Here is a 20,598-nt window from a genome sequence, read left to right on the forward strand (position 1 = left end):
ACAGATGTTCAGACTGGACCAAAGGTATTTAAATGGGCTCTGGGTCTTGCGGCCAACGTCAGATGAAAACCTGTGGTTCTCTGCTGAATCAAAAAGGAATCAATCAACACTGCAGGTTCTGAGGAACTCCTCTGAGTGTCAAACCCCAAGGGAAACACCAGACAAGGGCTTATGCTTTCTTTGTTGGGTTGCCAGACAAAATTCAGGCTCTCTCATTATATTTGAATTTCAGATAAATAATAAATATATTTTTAGTATAAGTATACTCCAAGAATTACATGGGATATACTTTTATTGAAAAATTTTGTTGCTGTTTATTTGATTCAAATTTAACCAGGAGTCTTGGGCTTGTTTTTTGCTAAATCTGGCAACCTGATTTCTTTTGGGAGACAGCTCACAACCCAACAGTGTGTTAATAAGGACAGAGTGAGAAGTACAGATAATGAAACCATTGGAGAAAGGAGAGTTCTGGATTTACGTCCAAGGAGGTAACATGATCTCTTGGGTAACAGACTCAGTCGAGGGTGATTTGGGAAGAGAAAGCTTCTTGGAAGAGACGGTTCCAAAGGTTAGGTGGGAAGGATCTGGAAGAGCAGATAGGGAGGAAGGCTTAAGGCACATGTGGGGTCGGCGAGCAGACAGTGAAATGTCTAGAAGAGACTTCATGCTGGGAGCAGCCATGGGTGGAGGATCAGTCTGTGGAGGATCTTCAATGTCCTGCTAGGGATTTGGGATAATGTCCTTTAGACAAGGATGAGTGACCAATTGAAATGGTGTTTTAGGAAGGTCAATCTGGCGAAGGCATTTAAGGTTGGTGGGAATGGTAATTGGGTGGGGAGCTGAGCATGGGGTGGTGGGGGTCTGTGGGAAGGTAAGGGTGACTGGAGGGACACTCCAAAGCAATGGCCTCATCTTTCAGGTAGGATAGCCAGGTGCCCATCAAGATGATAGGTGGCCAAAAGTGGCTGTCTCTTATCAAGTGGGAGACTGGGGCCTTGCTGGGAGCTGGGGAGGATAAGGCAGCCATGGTGCAGAATCTCAGCGGGAAGGTTTTCATGCTGGGGCATTCGCAGAAGTCTGTCACCATAGGAAAGGAGAGTGAGGGTCACATCAAATTTTATTCCACCCCTTTCTCTGCAACACAAATGCACATGCACACACACATGCACACTCACACACACACACTGTGTGCTCGTTAGGTTTCTGTCGATTTCCATGGAAAGTAAACTCCTGTTTTAACTCTTCAAATAATATTTATTAGGGATGCGATTTCAGTTGTTGTTTTGCTTCCCTTGCAGTCAATCTTTTAAAGCATCCATTCCACCACCAAGGCTGCCACCAGCTCGGTGTGTGACCCGTTTTCTGGGACAACCACTATTTGTGAAAGGCTTTGAGGTCCTCTAGAGAAAAGCACTGCAGCAGCCAGGACAGACTGCTGTGCCGCTGGCTCCTCCCCAGCTCTGGCTCTGGGGTCAGGCTGAGCCTGAAAAGCCCACTCAGCTGTTCTACGTTGTCCCAGAGGAGCTCCCTGGGCGAGAAAGGAGAGGCCCAGACTTGCTGGAAATAGAAACAGGTCCAGCCCTTTCCTGGGACTGGGTGGTTCAGGACAGACCCACAGGGGCAGGGCAGGAGGGAGGAGGCTCTTCCTCCAGGTGCTGGGCCCTGGGTACCCTGGCTCTGATCTTCTCCCTGCCCTGGGGTGACTGAGGGCTGGGCTGACAACAAGGGTGACTTTCCAGAATGGCCTGGAGGAAAGGTGTGCCCTGTGGGTCCTGCAGAGTGAGGACAGAAAATATTAACGCCCCAGCAGGTGATCAGATCCTGTGCCAAACACCATGTCCTGCCTCCTGACTGCAGGTCTTGGGCCAGGTGATGCTGCCTCTCCCTGTCACCTGGCTGGGCAGAGGCTCTCAGTGTCTGCCCCGGGGGACTGACCAAGGCCGGGGTCTCTGGCAGCAACAATGATTAGCTTGCTCACATCAGGACAGCTTGACCTCAGCATCAAGGTGACCTTAGCTTCAGTGGTGAGAATGAGGGTGGGGAAAGGCCAAGTGCAGACTGTCCCTTCATCCTCACGTTCACCAGCCACTCGCCCATGGGAAAGACTCAGATTCACCCCATCTACATCTCATTGCCCAGGGGCTACACCGTGCGGCCTCCCAGGGGCCTTACACCAGCCCCACAGACCTGTCGCCTTTCCTTCTTTGGGCAGCCCTGGCCTATGCACGGACTGCGAACCTTTTCCCTGAATACCCTTCCTCCCCTGGCTTCTTGGTCTAATGACCTCCCCCTCATTGGGCAAAACTTGCTCTAAGTCACCTCCCCTGTGAAGCCTGCCAGTTCCTTCCTCTGACACCTTCTTAGTGCTCTCGTCTGTCCCTTTGCTGCACAGAGTGCTCATAAAACCCATTGTGCTGGAAGCTTTGTGCCCCTAGCCCCCAGCGCTGTATGATGCTCCGAAATTGGTCCCTGTCACTTCCCTGACTGGGCCTGGGCCCCCTGAATGCTTGGGGTCTAGCCTGGCTGGACTTCCAGGGTCTCTGGGAGGCAGCTTCTAGCAGCTGGGGCTCTGAGCTCCCTTTGGCTCCCGGCAGCCTCTTCAGGGGGAGGCTGCTGGCCAAGCACAAAGTGCCCAGACTAGTGCCCCCGCGACCACCTGTGGCTTTTCTCAGCCCCACGTCCTCCTTCCCTGGTCCTCCTCTGCGGCACTGGGCACCTCCATTATCCCCCAGCCTCCTTCACTGGCCGCTCCCTGGTGCAGTGCTGCCCTTTCTTGCCGAGTCAGCCTTCGGCTAATTGCCAACAGCTGGGCAAGATTGCCTTCCTGAGGTGAGCTTGGGGGCCAGCTTTGGGAGGCTCTATCGGCGGACTTTGGCAGCTCTTCCTGCAGTGAATGTCAGGGGAGACATCCCAGCCAGGTCTTCTAGGGGGTGAAGTGGGGAGGAAGGCCCAGCAGACTGCAGGGAGATGGGGAATGTACCTGCGGGGGACAAGCCTTTCTTTAGAGCAGTTGTTCTCAGTGGAGGCAGGGTACAACCCATCCCCCACCCCCCCGCCCCAGGCATTGGGAAATGTCTGGAGATGTTTTTGGTTGTCACAGCTGCCCAGGGAGGGGAGTGCTCCTGGCATTTGGAGATTGGAAACCCTGCTGAACGGCCCTACAGGGCCCAGGACAAGCCCCACAACGAGGACTCTCTGGCCCAAAGGTGAGAAACCTTCCTCTAGAGAGAAGGGGCTGCGGCTGGCTGGAAGAGGAGGCTGCCCGTTTGAGGTGGGCTCAAGTGGGCTTCTGTGAGTCCGGGGGATGGCGTGCCTGGGGCACATGTGCAGCCTCCTCTGTGCCCTCCAGGGGTGCACGTGGCCACGGTGCTCCCTGCGCTGGCCCTGCTCCTCATTGTCCACCCCCACTGCTTCCTCCACAGCTGGGGCTGGGGGCTACTTCTACAGCCAGTGGCTATTAGATGCAGAGAAAAGCTCTGAACTCCTTTCTTTTGTTCCATATCAACCCCTAGTTCAGAGGGGCAAGGAAGCAAGGGCTTTCTTACCATTTTTCCAAAAACGCTATCCATAAAGGAACCTTTTCCTTTTATTCCTATATGATGATAGCAAATGATAATGATAAATAAAAAACCTAGGATGCATAGCAATCACGACCATGCATTGATTGCTTATTTTATACCAGGATCTTGCACATACATGGTATTTTATCATCTCCCAACAACCCTATGAGATAGGCATTACTATTACGCAATAAAAAACAGCTGAGGTCTGGACTGGTTACATAACTTGCCCAAGTCACATCCATAGAAGGGGTGGCGCTGGGATTGGGATCAAGACTTTGGCCCCAAATCTGTAATAAGAACACCTCTGAAGATTTCTCTTACAGGAAGTCAGCCTCACAGAGGAACCTTTTAAATGAAAAGGACTGCAGGGGCTCTTGTGTCTCCCTCACCTGTGCAGTACAGGTAGGGGGACCAGGTATGGGTAGGGGGACCAGGGAGAAGCTTTGGGCGGCACTGTCCCGAGGGGATGAGGAACCTGAGCTCGGGGAAGTGACCCACACACAGTGAAGGGAGCTGGGCTTGAACTCCCCTTCAGGTAACCAGGGGGCAGGGAAAGAAGAGGCTAGTGGAGGACAGAGCTGATTCTTGGGAGGAGGTGACTAATAATGAGTCAGCCTTGGTGGGGGAAGGGCCCTCTTCCTCCTCCCAGGCCTATGTCCTAACTTTGGGGAGGCCCGGCTGCTATAGCCTGGGGTTAATTAAGCGGCCTGCAAGGAAGGCCCAGGGTACCCCTCCCAGGGAGCAATGGGCTGGCTCTTGCTGTCCAGGCGTCCATCCGGGGAGCTCTTGCTGGGCTGCTGGCTGCTACCCGAGTTTGGAGGCTGCAGGAGGCAGGCAGTAAACAGGAAATGGTTAAGTAAGAGCAGGTGGAGCATGCTGGGTGCTGGAGCAGAGCAGGAAATAGCTGAGCAGCTGAATGGACTCAGAAGAATGCTCTGTCCTCCTCCCCAAGGCTTTGGCAAAGGCGCTGTCTGCCCACTCCTCCCAGCCCTGCACTGTGAGGCGCAGAGCCCTGAGCCCAGCAGTAGCCTCACCCCCCAACCCCTCTTCAGTTCTGCTGGGGCTGGGGGAGGTGCTGGAGGAGAGGGCCCCAGGGTCCCAGGGCCCCAGGAAGTCCAGCCAGCACTGATGGAGCAAGAAGGCAGGAGTTCCCTCTCTCATAGGGCTGGAGTCAGGCCCATCTCCAGTGGCTCCAGTGTGAGGGGCTGGGGGTGGGGAGGTAGGCAGGCTGTCCAGGCCCAGAGATTGTTTCCCTCTTCCTAGTCCTTTGCTTCCTGGAGGGCCCTTTGTGTCGACTGGGGCTCCCAGGAATGTAGCATCCTGGTGGAGCTCAAGACCAGGACCAGGACTACAGCAGGAAGGCTGGGTGCACAGGTGGTCTCTCCTCTGTTCCCTTTGCTCCTTATAGCAGCAAGTGCCCTGAACGGGATTGCACTGTCCCCTGAGGAGATGAGGTTCCTGAGCTCGGGGAAGTTAAGTGACTCACACAGTGAAGGCTGCTGGGCTTGAACCCCCTTCTGCCTCCAAGCCCTTCCCAGATCTTCCCTCTGCATCTCGGTGCTGCTCCTGTTCATGGAGATTTGTTTGCTTGTCTCAGAGTACAATCAGTGGTGCTCTGGGCACGCTCTTGTCCCCTTTGCAGGGGACCTAACCTCATGGGCAAACAGAGCTCTGCTTCCTAGGGTTTCCTTACAAGGGGGCTTCCTCTCTGTACAGCAGATGGTCGTGTTTCTCTGCACTTGAAGTGTCACACATTGCTGTCTGAGGGTGCTGAGGCTTCCCAGTGTGAACCCCCTGCCAAGGCCTCAGGAGGCAGGGTTCCCACGTCACGGGCACCTGAGTGGTGTGGGGACACTGATCCCAGGCAGGGCCTGTTTCCAGTTTGGCTGTTGCTTGTTCCCCAGCACATGGCTTCTGGGAGCATCAGTGCTGCAATGGGGAGCTAATGGCCTTGACTCCTGCCTGAGTGGGGTGACTAGTGAGGAAGAAGCTGTGTGCACAGGTTTTCTCAGCCGCAGTGGACAGCAAGGGTAACTCAAGGCCCAAATAATGATAACAACCCAAATTTATTGGTTATTTATTATGTTCTATGTATTTATAGTCAGTATATATTCAAGTATGTATATGTATTTATTTAGAAATGTATTGACTCATATAATCCCTACAGCAACCCAAAGAAGAGGTACTTTGATTATTCCCATTTTACAGATGAGGAGACCGAGGCACAGAGAAGGGAAGTAACTTGCCCTACAAGTAGGGCAGCAGTGGGTTCAGGTACTCTGAATTCAGACCTGGACAGCTGGCACCAGGCCACACTCTGGCTACTACAGTGTATTGCTTGTACAGGGAACCCTTTGAGGAAGCCACATCGGTTCCCTTTGATGTCCCTCATGAGATTCCTATTGTTTGGGAGAAATTCCTTTTCTCTTAGGAGCCAGAATTTCGTGAGCGTCTTCACATAGTGTCTGTCCAGAAATCTCAGCACCTCTCCAGGCTGGGCTGTGAGCAGAGCATTCCCACTGCTACTGTCATGGGCCCTGAGGAAAATATGCTGTCAGTTCTGTTCATTCAAGAGCCATGTGTTGGCACCAATTTGGGGCCAGGCCCTGGGCTGGGTACCAGTAGGAGTTGGCTAAAGTAGATATATACCCTGGGGTGTTGGAAGTAGGGCAAGAGACAGTCACTTTGTCTGTTGATCAATTGTGGTGATGCTCAGACAGAGGGAAGCATGGTGGCAGGGAGTAGAGTCACTCAGCCAGCCTGGGAAGTCAGGGAAGATGTCCTGCGGTGACCAGGCTTAGCTGAGCCTTGAAGGATGATCCAAGTTACCCAGGAGAAGGAAAAGGGCCAGGGCTGGGGGCAGAGACAAGGCTTTCCAGGCAGAGGGGACAGTGCAGTTGGGGGCAGGGAGGCCTGACATTGCAAAATTACAAAGCAGAGACCAGAAGCATGTCAGCATGCCTGGAGGCAGTGTGATAGTAGAGGAACCAGCGAGCTTTGCATCACAGGGGTCTGCAAGGCTGTCAGTGCCCTGCAGCTTTGTCCAGCCTGGCCTGAAAGACCATGGGAAAGAGGAGGGCCTTGCAGAAAAACAGTGTAACTAGGGGGACTCACACTCCCTGATTTCAAGAATTACTGTGAAGCTGCAATAATCAAGACAGTAGAATTGATAAAGGATGGACATTTATAATAATGGAGCAAAACAGAGAATGGAGGCATATACCCACACATGTACAGTGCAAAGGTAATTCATTGAGGAGAGAATAGTCTTTTTTTTTTTTTAAAGGTGCTGGAAAATCTAGACATCCATATGCAAAAAAAAAAAAAAAAAGGCTTTGCCTAGAGCTCAAAAAGTACAAAAGACAAAAACATAAGAGAAAGTATGAAAGAAAAGCCTGAAAATATAAAAGAAGGAAACAAACGCAGGAGAAAAATCTTTCTGCCTTGGGTTAGGCAAAGATTTCTTAGGTATGACACCAGAGGCATAATCCATAAAAGAAAAAGTTCACAAATTGGACTTAAAATTAAAAACCTATGCTTTTCAAAAGACACTGTTAAGGAAATGAAAAGACAAGCCACAGACTAGGAGAAACGTTTGTAAACCTCTGTTTGACAGAGGACTTGTATCTGGAATATATTAAAAAACTCTCAAAACTCAATAATAAGAAAACAAACAACTCAATTTTTTAAATGGGTGAACATATTTGAACATACACTTCACCACAGAACAAATGTGGATGGCAAAGAAACACATGAAAAGATGTTTAACATCATTAATCATTAAATTAAAAATCATAATGAGAAGCACTCCTTACCTTTTAGAATGGCTAAGCTTGAAAAAAAAATTTAAAAAGGAAAAACTGGCAATACCAAGTTCTGGGGAGCACATGGAACAGCCAGAACTCTCATTCATCGCTGGTGGACACACAAACTGGACCTTTGGAAGAGTTCGGCAGTTTAGCACAAAGTTAAGCATACACTTATCATATGATTCACAATCCTACTCTAGGTATTTACCATGAAAAATGAAAGCTTGTGTCCACACAAAAACCTGTATTGTTCAAATGGTCCCAAACTGGGTACAAACCAAATGTCCTTCAATTGCTACACGAATAGAAAGGCTGTTACGTACCCATAGAGTGGAATGCTGCTCGCAGATGAAAACCCACTGCTGGGCAAGGATGAGTCTCAAGTGCACTAGGCTACAAGAAATCAGCCAGACTGGTGACTACATAGGGTATGATTCCATTTATGTGACATTTTGGAATAGCCAAAATGACAGGAGCAAAAGAGCTAATGAGGGTCTTCAGGGGATGGGGCGGGGGGCAGGAGTAGACTGCAAAATATACCAGAGGATTTTCGGGGGTGGTAGCATTGCTTCGTGTCTTAGTTTTGGTGGTGGTTTCATGACTGTGTGCATTTGTTGAAGTTCATAGGACTGTATTTTAAAATGAATGAATTTTACTGTATGTAAATTATATAGTAATAAATCTTAACTTAAAAAACACACACGCACAGTGCAGTTAACAGAAGCTAGTCTTAGAACTATGCTAGCCTTGTAACTATGGTGAGCCATCCTAGGACTGAGAGCTGGGCTTACCTGCCTGGGGCCTGGCTCCTGATCTCAGACCCTGTCCTGCCCCTAGAACCCTGCTCCTTGTGCTTTTGGAGAGCGAGAAAGGGAACCATTAGTGAGCCCCTCCTCTGGGGTGTTGTGGTCCTTTTCATCAACACAGTGCCCCTGGGAGGATGAATAGTTTAAATTGAGGGCGGCTCTACCAGAATGAGAGAAAGAGAGGGAGGGGATGGGACAACAGGAGGGGAGATGGTTACCGAACCACACTCAGAAAACTTTCCCTCTGTCCCAGGTGGAAGAAAGCCACCTGCCAATTCCAATTCCGACTGTAACCTGGGAGGTCTTTAGTCGGCCGAAGGAGAGGTAAGGGGTGAAAAACAAAGATAACGCGGTCCTCCACGTAGGATGCTGGCTGTGCTGGAGGTGCCAGCTGAGACTGTGGGCAAGGGAAGCTGGGCAGGGGTGCTAGCAAACCAGCCAGCTGGGCCCCATGTCTCCTCCAGCTTTCTTCATTTATTCACAGGGGACAGTTCTCCAAGGTATGAAGCACAGGACTGACTGCTCAGGGATGACTCGAGGCCCTGGGAAGATGCTCTGGGGACCAGCCTTCCTGGCCCGGCACTCCTGCACTCCATATTTCAGACAGATGTAGGGCATGGAACTTGGAGACCACAGCAGATCAGTACGTCACGGCCGGGCTCCCCGAGTGCTGGTTGGGCTCTGCTGTCTGGTAAACCGAAGCCGATCATTCATGAATATGCGGGTGTGACATGGTGTAGCAGCTCTGGTTGATGGGCTGTGGGTGACTCACTTCTCAAAGCCTTGAATCAGATCAGTGGTATTTCCTTTGGCTTCCAGTGGACCTAACCCAGACTACCCTGAACACCTGCCTCAGTCGCTGACTCAGAGATGTGGGCTCTGGAGAGCTGTGGGGGTCTGTGACCTACTGCGGCCTGAGACCAGTGAGATAAAGCCACTGTTAAGGACATGACATTTCAGGCTTTATGGAAGGGCTGGCAAGAAGGGAGGCCTGGTCCAGGTGAGAGGGTGTAGACGGCGAGACCACAGAGAGAATGGAGTGCCGTGTGTTGGTTGATGCAAAAAAACCTCAGAGGGAGAAGATATAAAATATGATCCTCAAGCAAGATTAGGTATCTCTTTTCTCTCCCTCTCTCTCCCTCCTCACATGAGATGATGGAGGAGAAGCAAAGCTAGGAAGAGCCTCTGGATAAAGGCAGCCTATGGAAAGGCCAAGGCTTGGGGCCTGCATTGCAGCTGCCTTAAAAAATGACCCCAAATGAGTCCTGACCAGGTGGAGCTCAGTGCCGGTGAACTGAGGGCCTGCTGTGCGGGGCTGTCAGGCAACCAGCTAGCAGGGGCTTCCCACAGCCCCAAGGCATGTGGGCCCCCAGAAGAGCAAAGCAGGAGGACTCTGCTCCTGGGGAAGGTCCCTGAGGGCAGGGTGGAGTCTTGCATTCTCTGTGCCCATCCTGCCTACATGCCTACCTTCCTACCCTTGGTGCATCCTGAGCTTTCTACAGTCTAAGCAAATGCTCATCATGAAGAGAAAGCCTAAGGGGAGGCTAAGACTTAAGAGGAACGTCTGATGAACCGCAGGTCCAAGTGGGAGGTGCCAGGCCACACATAGTATCCTTGTTATGGTTAGGGATGGTGCCCGGCTTTAAGCAAACCCAGGGTACAGGACAATTATTCACTGTATGAAAACACTTTACAAAGACTGACCCCTCCTGAGACATCTCAAGTATTTAAATTGCACAATTTAACCCCACCACCCTTCTCAGACAGCTTTTGGGAAACATCTATTGTATGAAATCTATTGTTTTCATGTGAAACGTGCAAATGGCAGTTATTCAACTCCTGGTTCTTGAGGAACATCATGAAGATGAGGGCTTGGGACCTGTTCTGTTCTTTGTCGTGTTCCCCATCTCCTTCTGTGACTTTGGAGGTCTTGTGCCCTGAACAGTGCACCCCTTCTAGATGACACGGGCTGCAGAAAAGGGCACTGTGCTGCATCTGCTTCACTCAGCCGGGGCTGGAAGTTTCCTGCCTCTGCAGTAGAAAGCTAAAACGCCGACTGGGTAGGCTTCCTGCGTTGCGGCACCAGCCCTGGTACCACAAAATGTGGGCATTTGAAGGGACTTAGAGACCCTCGTCTACCCACTTCCTTCTGTAAAAGTCCGAAGGCTGCTCTGTGGCTGTGTGGGGCCTGGGCCACACTGTCACTTATGCTGCTCCCATTTGCTCCCTCCCAGCCACCTGTCAGCACACATTGCCAGGCGTGGTGTAGCTTGCCTCAGACTTTCCCCATCTCCCTCACCGCTTTCCAGGGAGAGGCTTCCATTCTTTTTTGTTGGACTCCTAGCTGATCCAAGGGGTTGGGGTGATGAGTGCTTTCTGTGCAAGGTCTCTGGGAAGAGTGCCTTTGGCTCGGTGTGCCCCTGGTGGATGGAGTATGGTAAACAAAGGCAGGGCTGAGCTTGTGTAGCCTTACAAAGAAGCTCAGGGTGAGGGTTAACAGGAGGCTGTGGGCTAGGACACAGCACTCCACCTGCTTTTCGGCCCTACACCTTTCCCTCCGTTTCTCAGTCCCCTCTCTGCATGCACCCCTGAAGCTCAGCCACAGCATCCAGATTCCATGGCCTGTGTTCACAACCTTGCCCCGGCCCTTCTAGGCTCATCTCCCAACACCTCCCTCTGCATTCTCCTGTGCTGGCCCCGCCCATCTGCCTAACACACCAGCAGCTGTGCTGGGGTTGCGTGCCTCTGTGCCTTTGCACCTACTGTTCCCTCAGCCTAGGATGCTTGTTTCTCTGGCAAGCTACTCAGCTTTCAAACTCAAATCAAATCCCCCCGTCTGCAGTCTCGCATGGATCCTTGAGCTGTCAGCCTCAAGGAGAGAGGGTTGATCTCATTGCACTGTAATCAATTGTTGGCCCTACTGGCAAGCCCCCCCGCCAGAGTGACCCCCTCAGGGGCTCCCGCTGCATCTGGCAGGTGGTAGGCACTCATAAACTGTCTAGGAGAAAATGAGTGAACGAATGAGCTAGCGCCAGGGCAGGAAAAGGAAACAGAGCCGTGTCCTTTAGGGGAAAACTGCCTTTGAGAACCTGACTCACGATGTCCTCTCTCCAGGGCTTGGCTCTGGGTGCTGCTTCGCTGTCCATGCCCCCAGGCAAACTAACAAGTTCTTCCTGATGCTGTGCCACATGCCCGGCCTCTCCAGGATTTCTTTGTTGCTGCCTGCTTGTGGCTTTTCTGGTCAGTCCAACGCAGGGCTTGCACATTTGGTGGGGATTTAATGCCCAAGAAAGCCTGGGAATCGGGTCTGGGTTAAGTCAGGGCAAGGACCTTACTCTCTGCTGTGAGACTGGAAAAATCCACTTAGGGGCTGCAGCAAGAATCGACGGGAAGGAAGGGTTCTAGGGTTTGGGGGGTGATCCCTTGTGTAGTAAGACAAATTTTTGAGTTGAGGTTGGGTGAGAGGGGGCACGGGGCCAGCAGTAGGGATGGCGGGGTGAGTGAGTGAATGTTCAGGGCTGGATGCAGGAAGGAAGGGTGTGGGCGAGGTTTCACCATCAGGGTAGGAGGGAGCAGGGTGCGGGTCACTCAGAGGCCCAGCTCTGCAGCAGCTGAATACTGAGTGCCTGCAAAGATCTGGTCAAAGGAAATGCATCAGGGGAGCTCAGGGGCCAGGACCATGACGGAGGAGCAGAGCAGCATAGAAGTGTTAACCCAGGCCCAGAGGCTGCTCAGGGTACAGGTGAGGACCCCCACGAGAGGCCCAGGGAGCAAGAGAGAGACAGTATGACTTGGCCAGTGTCAGGAATGGGTCCATGAATTTTCCCCTTTCCTCACAAAAGAGCTGCAGGGAACCTGAGGGATTTGGGGCCCACGCTCGGCCCCCACAGTACCCCAGTCCCATGCTGAGGAGTGCCAGCCCCCTCACCTGCCCCCTGCCCCTTCCCCAGCAGTTTATATACTAATAGCCCACAGCTCCCCAGGAGGGGTGAACAGGATCCATTTGTTTTTCCAAAGTTTGACCTCTGGGTAAAACTCTTCCCCCAAAATGTGCGGGTTTAAGTGAAAGCGATAAATCAGCTCCTTTGAAATGCAGAAGCAGCTTGGGGAAGCCCCCTTTGAAATGCAGCTTGGAAACGGGCACTTAAAACCTGGGTTAATTCTCGGCTTTATTGGAGGCAGAGAAAGGAAAGAGGAGGAAATGCAGGGCCAGTCCTTAAGTCTGGGGCACTTGAAAAGCCTGGGGCGGGGGCCCAGTGGCTGCAAAGGGGTCACGGAGGCCCAGCGGCCCTGGGAAACATCCTGGGCCCTGCCGAACTCTAATCCCCATTCCCACCCAGACAGATGAGAAGGGGAGACGGTGGAGAGGAGGGGCGGGTGGGCCGCGAGAGGCTCCCCAAGATGGGAGGCGGTTGTTATGGAAACGGAGCTGGCACAGGGAAGGAGAAAGCCAAGGGCCAACTTGGCAGTGTCCCGAAAGGAGCTGCGAATTCAAGTGAGTGTGTGTCCCATCCACTGGGCAGCCCCGGGGCGCTGCAGCTCCTCCCGGGGAGCCGGGGCAGCATGCCTGCCTGTTACTTTTTTGGGGCCCTGGTCTGGGCCCTTCACTGTAAAGGTCTGCTCCTAGTTGCACCCTTCAGGGTGGCTGGGGCAGCGATGCCCGAGGGCTCCATGCGGTACTCAGATGGGTGGGGCTCTGAGGACACACGGCTTCCCCCATCCCACTCCTGGAAGGGAGGAGAGGCGGGGTGTGGAGATACAAGAGCCCCAAAGGCCACTTGGCACCAGTGGGGGGGCCTGCACCCTAGATTTCAGGATGTCCCTGTTATCCCTATGGGTGGAATGTTCCAGTGCAGAGCCTGGACAAGCAGCCCCAGTCACCCCAAAGCTGGATTTCCCAGAGCTTCTGAGTGTAGCACACAGAGCTGATGGCCATTCCCACCTCTTCTGAGCAGCTGCCGTGGACCAGCCCAGCCCGTGGGTATGGTAGGGATGAGGGCGAGAGAATTTGATTGCTGCTTTCCCGCCCCTGCTAGATCCAGTCTGGTTTTTTTTTTTTTTTTTTTTTTTTTTGCTTTGTTTTTGAGGGAATGGAGGTGAGGCAGGTGGGTGGGGTGGAGGAAGTGAGCTGAGAAAGTACAAACTTGACCCTTTAGAGCTTGGGCCTTCCATTTCAGACAGGTCAGCCTGGAGGACAGCTGATAAGCTCTTGCCACCCCCTGCTGCCCTCTGACCTTGAGGTGCTGAATTCTGGGAATGCATTTATTGTGCATCTGGGCTGGCCTTTCCCTCTCAGTTCTGCTCAGTAGGCTTAGGGTTCATGTACACAACCAGAGTAAGCATAGCAGCCAGTCCTTTTCTGAGCCCCAACTCATTTCTCCCATCCCTCCCTCATCACAGGAATCTGGAACCCATGCCCACGGAGGAGCTTCACCTCCGTGTGTGCTCCCACTCAGACACCAGGCCACCTTGGGTGGCGCAGGGTCTCAGGGGTCTGCCTGGATCTCCCAAAACCTCTTCCTGTGTCGGAATAATATGCTATGATTGTAGGTCTCAGTAGGTCTCAGACAAGGAGCCAACTACATAAATTGCAGAAATGACTTGCTCTAAGCTCTTTTAACTCAGGGTAAGCAGAGAGCCACTAGAAGACAGGAGCAAAGCAGTGTATTTTCCTTCTGCCATCCCCCGCCCTGCTGGGGGGTGGGTGAGAGAAAAGGGGCAAAGGACCCTCAGCAGGTCCAGCTCCCTGCAGGCCTGCTGCCTACCTTGCAGGCCCTTTCCTGCCCTGGGGTGGTGGGAGTAGAGAGGCTACCCTGTGCCTGCTTTATCACACTTCTCTTGCCTTTATTCTCTGGATTATACAACTCTGGAGCATTTCACAAGACCTAACGCAGCAGGAGCTGGGTGATACCAGCCCAGCTCCAGGGCCTTCTAGAAGCCCAAGGCAGACGTGCTGTTCTGTTCTCTCTCCCTCCCTCTCCGACTGTAGGGAAGGTGGGGCTTGGAAAAGGCGGGTGGGGAGTCAGGCTCACAGAATGCCTGCTTGAAAGCAGAGCTAGGGGGATTAAAAAAGGGTGGGAGGGGGCAGGCCAAGTGGAAATATAGTCCACCAAAGGCCCCAGGGAAAAAGGGAAAGATGACAGAAAAAGATGTCCATGGGTCCTGAGAGAGGAAGGCAGGAGAGAAAAGGCAGACCACAGTGGCCAGGGGAATGTCAGAACCAATCCCTGGTCAAAGGCCAAATTTGTGTTGTCTGAGTTGCTGCTGAGAAAAGATCCATGGCGGTGTGTGAGCCTGCCTTTGTGTGTGTATGAGGACAGGAGCCTGTGTGAGACAGACAGACAGACAGACACACACACACACACACACACAACACACACAACACACACACACACACACACACACACACACACACACACACACACACACACACACACACACACACACACACACACACACACACACACACACACACACACACACACAGCTGTAGGGTTAGCCTATGCCAGAAGCTGCTGCATTCCTCTTAACCCCAAAACCAGCCCTCCTCCTTCCAAAATGCTTTCTCATTATTTGCAGGCACATTTTCCCCACCACACTCAGCTCTTGTTTCTCAATTTCTATATGCTTGCTGCAGTTGAGATTCTTTCTTCCTTGCTCTGCAATGCAACTGTAAAAACACCTGCATTTTATTAAGGCTGCCTGGAGCCGGGCTCAGCCGGGCTCCCAGCTTTCCTTCTCGGCCATGCTCAGTGAAGCAAAGCACCAGGGTTAACCCTGTGTGGCTGGGTCTCTTTCCTGCAGACCTGGGCACCCATGACGGGTGCAGATGAGGGGAGCCCCCAGGTCCCCTGGATGGCTTGGCAGGCAAATGAAAGCTCCCTGGGCCCCACACTGCCCTAGACTTTTGCTCTGTTTCTCTTATCACTGCCCCTCTGTCCAGATTATGAGGACATTATTCTGTCTTGGATTATTTGCAAATTTCTAAAAGAAACTCCTAAGAAGGCTGGCCCTTTAAGCATCTTCTCCATCCTTTTGCCTGCAGAAGTCTTTGGGAGTCAATCATTCTAGAAAAATAGCCACTTTCCTCTTTAAAGTATTTTAAATAAGGAAAGCATAAAGAATATAAAAATGGCCCTAATCCTATCATCCTGAGAGTCCTGTTAACATTTCTTTTAATGCAATACATGCACATGGCTAAAAAAATGTATAGGAAGGTATAACGTGAAACTTATTTTTCTCCTCTCAAACCAGTTATTCCTCCCAAAGGTAGTAATTATTAATAGTTCCTTGTGTATCCTTATAGGGGAAGAATATGGGTATATACACACATCTTCTTTTTAAATTAAGAATATATGTGGAATTCTGGCCATATCAGCACATCCCTTCATCCTCTTCCCTGGTTGCATATTAACTTATAGTATGACTGTCTCATAGTTTATTTAACCAGTGTCCTAGTGATGGGCATGGGGGCTGCTTCCAGTTTATGACCTAACAAACATGGCTGCAGTGAGCATCTCTGGGTGTACACCTCGGGTATTCATCTGTGAGTACATCTGCAGGGAAATTCCTACCGGTGCAGTTGCAGGGTCAAGGGATATGTTCAGTCAACATTTTGTTATTCTTTTTAAAAAAAGGTTGTTTCTTTTCTTGCCCTTCTCCATTTTTTCTACCAAGTAAATTCCTAATCATCTGTCAGAGTCCAGCTCAAATTCCATCTCCTTCCCTGATTGCTTCAAGGAGCCTACTGGCTCCCCCTTCCATGCTTCCTTAGCCCTCTGACCTAAGCCTTACCACAGCTCAATTTTTTAGTGTCTGTTGTTCATACAACATTATGAACAACAATAGAAGAACATTGACATCTTTTCTCCTTTCTTTGCTTTTGTCTCTTTAAAAAATTTTTCTGTGTGCAATTCCACTTCAGGATATGTGCCCAAAATGATTGAAAGCAGGGACTTGAACAGATATGTGTACACCCATGTTCATAGCCACATTCTTCACAATAGTCAAAAGGTGTAAATAACCCAAATGTCCATTGAACAGATAAAATGTGGTATAGTAGTCCCCCCCATCTGAACTTTCGCTTTCCAAGGTTTCAGTGGTGAACCTTGGTTTGGAAACAGATGATCCTCCTGATGTATTGTCAGAAGGTTAATAGTAGCTTAACGCTATGTTACAATGCCTGTGTCATTCACCTCACTTCATCTCATCACATAGGCATTTTATCATCTCACATCCTCACGAGAAGAAGGGTGAGTACAATTTTTAGAAAGAGAGAGAGAGACCATATTCACGTAACTTTTATTACAGTATATTGTTCTAATTCTTCTACTTCATTGTTAGTTTTTCTTGTTAATCTCTTACTGTGCCTAACTTATAAATTAAACTTTATTGTAGGTATGTATTTTGGGGAAAAATGTAGCATATATAGGATTCAGTACTATCTGCAGCTTCAGGCATCCACTGGAGGTCTTGGAATGTATTCTCTGTGGATAAGTGGGGAGACTACTCTATATCCATACAATGGAATATTATTCAGCCTGAAAAAGGAAGGAAATTCTGACACATGTGACAACATGGATGAACCTTGATGATATTATGCTAAGTGAAATAAGCCAGACACACACAAGGTAATTATTGTATGATTCCATTAATATGAGGTACCTAGCATAGTCAAATTCATAAAGACAGAAAGTAAAATGGTGGCTGCCAAGGTTTGGGGAGAGAGGGAATGGGAAATTAGCGTTTAATGGGTACAGAGCTTCAGTTTGAGAAGATGAAAAAGTTCTGGGGATGGTTGCACAATATTGTGAATATTCAAAATGGTTAAAATGCTAAATTTAATGTTATGCATATTTTACCACAATACAATTTTTTTTCCTTCACATGAAAATGTACCATCTCACAGATTCAAAGTTCCTGGCAAGCTCTCTCCATGGCTCAATGTAACCCTCCCTTTACCTCAAGGCAATGCTGACCAAATAAGATTGGAGAGTACTTATCCTATTTTCAGATATTTCCAGGGAAGGGAGCCCATGACATTATTAGGCAATCTTTTCCAGTGTCTCAAAACCCCAGACATTCTTGGTACCAGACCTTTCCTGCTGCACCTGAAGTTAATTTTTCCCTGGTCAGTAAGTGCTTTGTCAGGCCATGGACTCGTCACACACTCAGAAGCTCTTGTTACACCATCCTTCAGCATGAGAGCTGAGGGCACCCAGTAATAGACTGGTGAGCAGGTTCAGAGACCTTGTGAGATTTCCTCCCACACTTGCTTCTCAGCAGCGTGATGGTTCACGCTGTTAGGCTTTGATTTCTAAGCAGAGCCCGGAGCAAGGATCCCAGGCCCCTGGCAGGGGAAGGAGCCCACCCGCCTCTCCCCTCCTTTGGGCACTAGAGCCTTTCTCTCTTGGCTCTGCACCTGTGGTGTTCTTTGCAGGCCTTTTGCTGACAGAGTAGAGTCCCCCAGAGGATGGGACAGAGCTCACAACTCATTTCAGCAGTCCCCTTAGACTCTCTCCTCTGACCAGATACCACCTGGCATCTAAAGCAGCTGCTTGGAAGGTGTACCTGGCAGGTGTGTTCCCCACGAACTGGAACCTGCTGACCTTGTCATCTTGGGAACATCAATGGGCTAATGAGAGAACAGGAGCTGAGCAAGACTTCATCACCTGGGTGCCTATCGACCGCAGGCTTGCAAGGCCTGACAAGACTCACAAATGTTGTCAGGGGCTGAGAGGAAGTGGATTCCCTCTCTGCTGGGGGGACCTGGCCCCCAGCCCCCTTGTGGGGCACAGGAAGGGGAGGGGGCGAAGCTGAATGGTGGCTGCATGCTCAGTGACTCAGATGCCATTGCTACCACAAGGGAAATCTGTGTGGGGCTGGGCACCTCCAGAGACCTCACTCACCTGTGATCTGGGAGATAATAACAGATCTTCTGTGTTTGCGTGCCAGGCCTGTCAGCTCCGAAACAGTAGGCAACAGACTCCTTTTAACGTTTCCGATTTCAGCTCATGGTTTATGTGCAGACCATGGCCTCGAGAAAGGGCTGAGCCCTGAGGAAGATGGCCGCCCTCATACTGGCTGCAGCTGATGCTGAGATGAGTGGGGGGAGTCCCCACAGGCAGTCCAGTGACAGGTTTGGTGTGAACGAAGTGATGGGCATTAACGCTAACAGAGTTTGTGTATCATAAAGTGGCCTTGGTCCTTTTTGTTTCCCAATAAGCTAAAATGTCCAACAGAGTGGATTCCAGATGCACTGGCAGAATTTTCATTACAGCAGGGTTGCTAAGGGACTGTCCTCTTGTAAGCATTTTGGAAATGCTAGTGCTAATATTTGGTTGTTTTGTGTCTTTTTAAAAAATTGCTGTGTGTGTTTATTTTTATTTTTTTAGTTGTATTTGTTCCTACTTCATCCCTCAACCCCCAAACTCAGCCACCCAAGGAGCTGATTTCAGGAAACTGAAGAAATTAAGTGTCGCAGAAGCGATGGGCAAGCTTGTCTCAGTTTCACATGAAGAAAAGGGCTATATCTGTGTCCCTCACCACTGAATTCCCAGTATCTTGCATGTTGCTGGCATTGAGAGGGTCTGATAAATAATTGATAAATCTTAACAGGAGAAAAACTAGTCACAGAGAGTTCACCTGAGTTGCCTGAAATTCCACAGCAAATCAACAACACGACCAGCAGAATCTGCCTTTCCAGCCCACGGGCTGGGCTTTGCAGGAAGGCACATTGCTACGGCTCTTTTTAAGCACAGCTTTAGATGGCAAGTAGCTCTCCCAAGGGAAGCAGCGGCCAGGACTGGGTCTTGAAGCTCAGGGCTGGCTTTAAACCTGTGTCTCAGACAGGGTAGGCAGGGCCCAAAGGCTTCAAAGAGCTGGGTTGTGTCCTGATTTGGGTAAATTGGGCCTTACTGCTGTAATCCTTGGTGTTGGAGTTCCCTTGGCCAAGAATTTGCAAGAAGCTGAATTCTTGAAGGTGCCTGTGGAAAGGGTCATCCCTTCTGGCTCTGTGGGCTGGTCACCCTCCTTTAGGACAGGCTCCAGAGAGCCCAGAGCAAAAGGGACAGTGCACCTGCCTTCTTCCTTGCTTGTAGAGCTCTGTTCTCCTTCATAAGGAGAAACCTTCCCAAGATTTTTTTTTTTATTAGCTGGGTTCAGAAAGCCCCTGTGCCCCTAGACAACGCTGACTGGCTCAGAATGTGAGCAGGAAGGAAACCGACTTTCCAAGAGGGCTCTGTGCTTGGACTGACCGTCCTTTGCATCTTGGTCCTGAGAGCTGTGTGACTGAGAGCATGGGACAGAGATAGCAACTGAACCGGGCTTTTGAACACCTTTGTTTGCTGTACCTCTGTTTCCCCACCAAGAGCCTGTTGTCAGAGAGTTTTGAAAAGCCAATCCAGGGAAACCCCTGAAACAGCAGGAAGCTCTGGGCCTTCCCCAGCCCCTGCTCTTTAGACTTCCCCAGAGCCCGATGTCCTTCCACATACATTCCTGTTCCATCTGTGGCCCACACAGCCTGGGGCATGGTGGAGGCCTGAGGCAACGATGGTTTTGCTGAGGCCATCAGAGAAGCTTACAAAGCATGCTTGGCCACTGGCTGGGCTTATGGGATACTCGTGGAACTGGTGTGGGCTACCATGGGTTCCCTATGGGACAATTAGCTCACCCAGTTGCAGTCCATCAAAGGACTTGCTTGATATTCTGGTCCTCTTTCTGTTCCTGTTTCCTCTCCCCTTGGGGTACCTCTCCTCCCCTTTTCTTACCATTCCTCCTTTTTCTGAGGTCTCAGCACCATGAAACTGTAAGGACTGTGATACTGGGACCATCTCACAGAACCAGCTTTTTCCAAGCCCACTTTATTGCTGTGAAGAGTCTGAAAGCTTTTTCTTTAAAAGATAAGTTGGGTGAGGGTCAGGAGAGTGCTGAGAAGCTCCGTCTGTTTCTTCTTTCTTTCCCTTTCCCCCTCTGGTGCTGAGAGACCAGATTTTTTTCCTTTTTTACAGTACATTTTGGCAGGCCCCCTTTTTTCTGACAGAAAAAAAATAACCGGCATATTTTGGGCGATTACTCAACTGGGGTCCTTTGTGACAGGATATGCAGCTGCGTGACTAATGGAGCTGGCTTTCTCCAGGCTTCCTTCCCCTTTCAGAACTCTTGTTTACTGCCCTATACCAAAAAAAAAAAAAAAAAAAAAAAAGCCATAAGCTACAGATTTTTATTAAAAAAATGCCTTGTGAGATGCTCAAAGGCAATAAATCCCTTGGATATGCCATTTCCAGGCTGAAAATTCCCCACCCTCTCTCACTTTTTCTTTTCAAATGCTCCAGTTCTTGACTTATGACATGTGAATCTTCTTCTCCCACCCCCATGTCCCTGCTTTCTTGTGAACATATGTCCAGCAGATCGTGTGAATGA

General features: G+C 50.4%; 1 long non-coding RNA gene across 2 annotated transcripts; it reads left to right on the forward strand.

Annotated features, from left to right (window-relative positions):
• The first annotated feature begins 3,098 nt into the window (after positions 1–3,098).
• LOC108391831 (uncharacterized) lies at positions 3,099–20,388 on the forward strand. 2 transcript variants are annotated; one of them, XR_012133784.1, is made up of 3 exons: positions 3,099–3,206; positions 8,432–8,502; positions 8,663–20,388. It is a non-coding gene; the product is annotated as an uncharacterized lncRNA (long non-coding RNA). The 2 variants fall into 2 exon arrangements; XR_012133785.1 differs by lacking the exon at positions 3,099–3,206 and adding an exon at positions 3,823–3,965.
• The last annotated feature ends 210 nt before the right edge of the window (positions 20,389–20,598 follow it).

Source organism: Manis javanica, chromosome 8 (genome assembly GCF_040802235.1).
Source record: "Manis javanica isolate MJ-LG chromosome 8, MJ_LKY, whole genome shotgun sequence".
Taxonomy (NCBI): domain Eukaryota; kingdom Metazoa; phylum Chordata; class Mammalia; order Pholidota; family Manidae; genus Manis; species Manis javanica.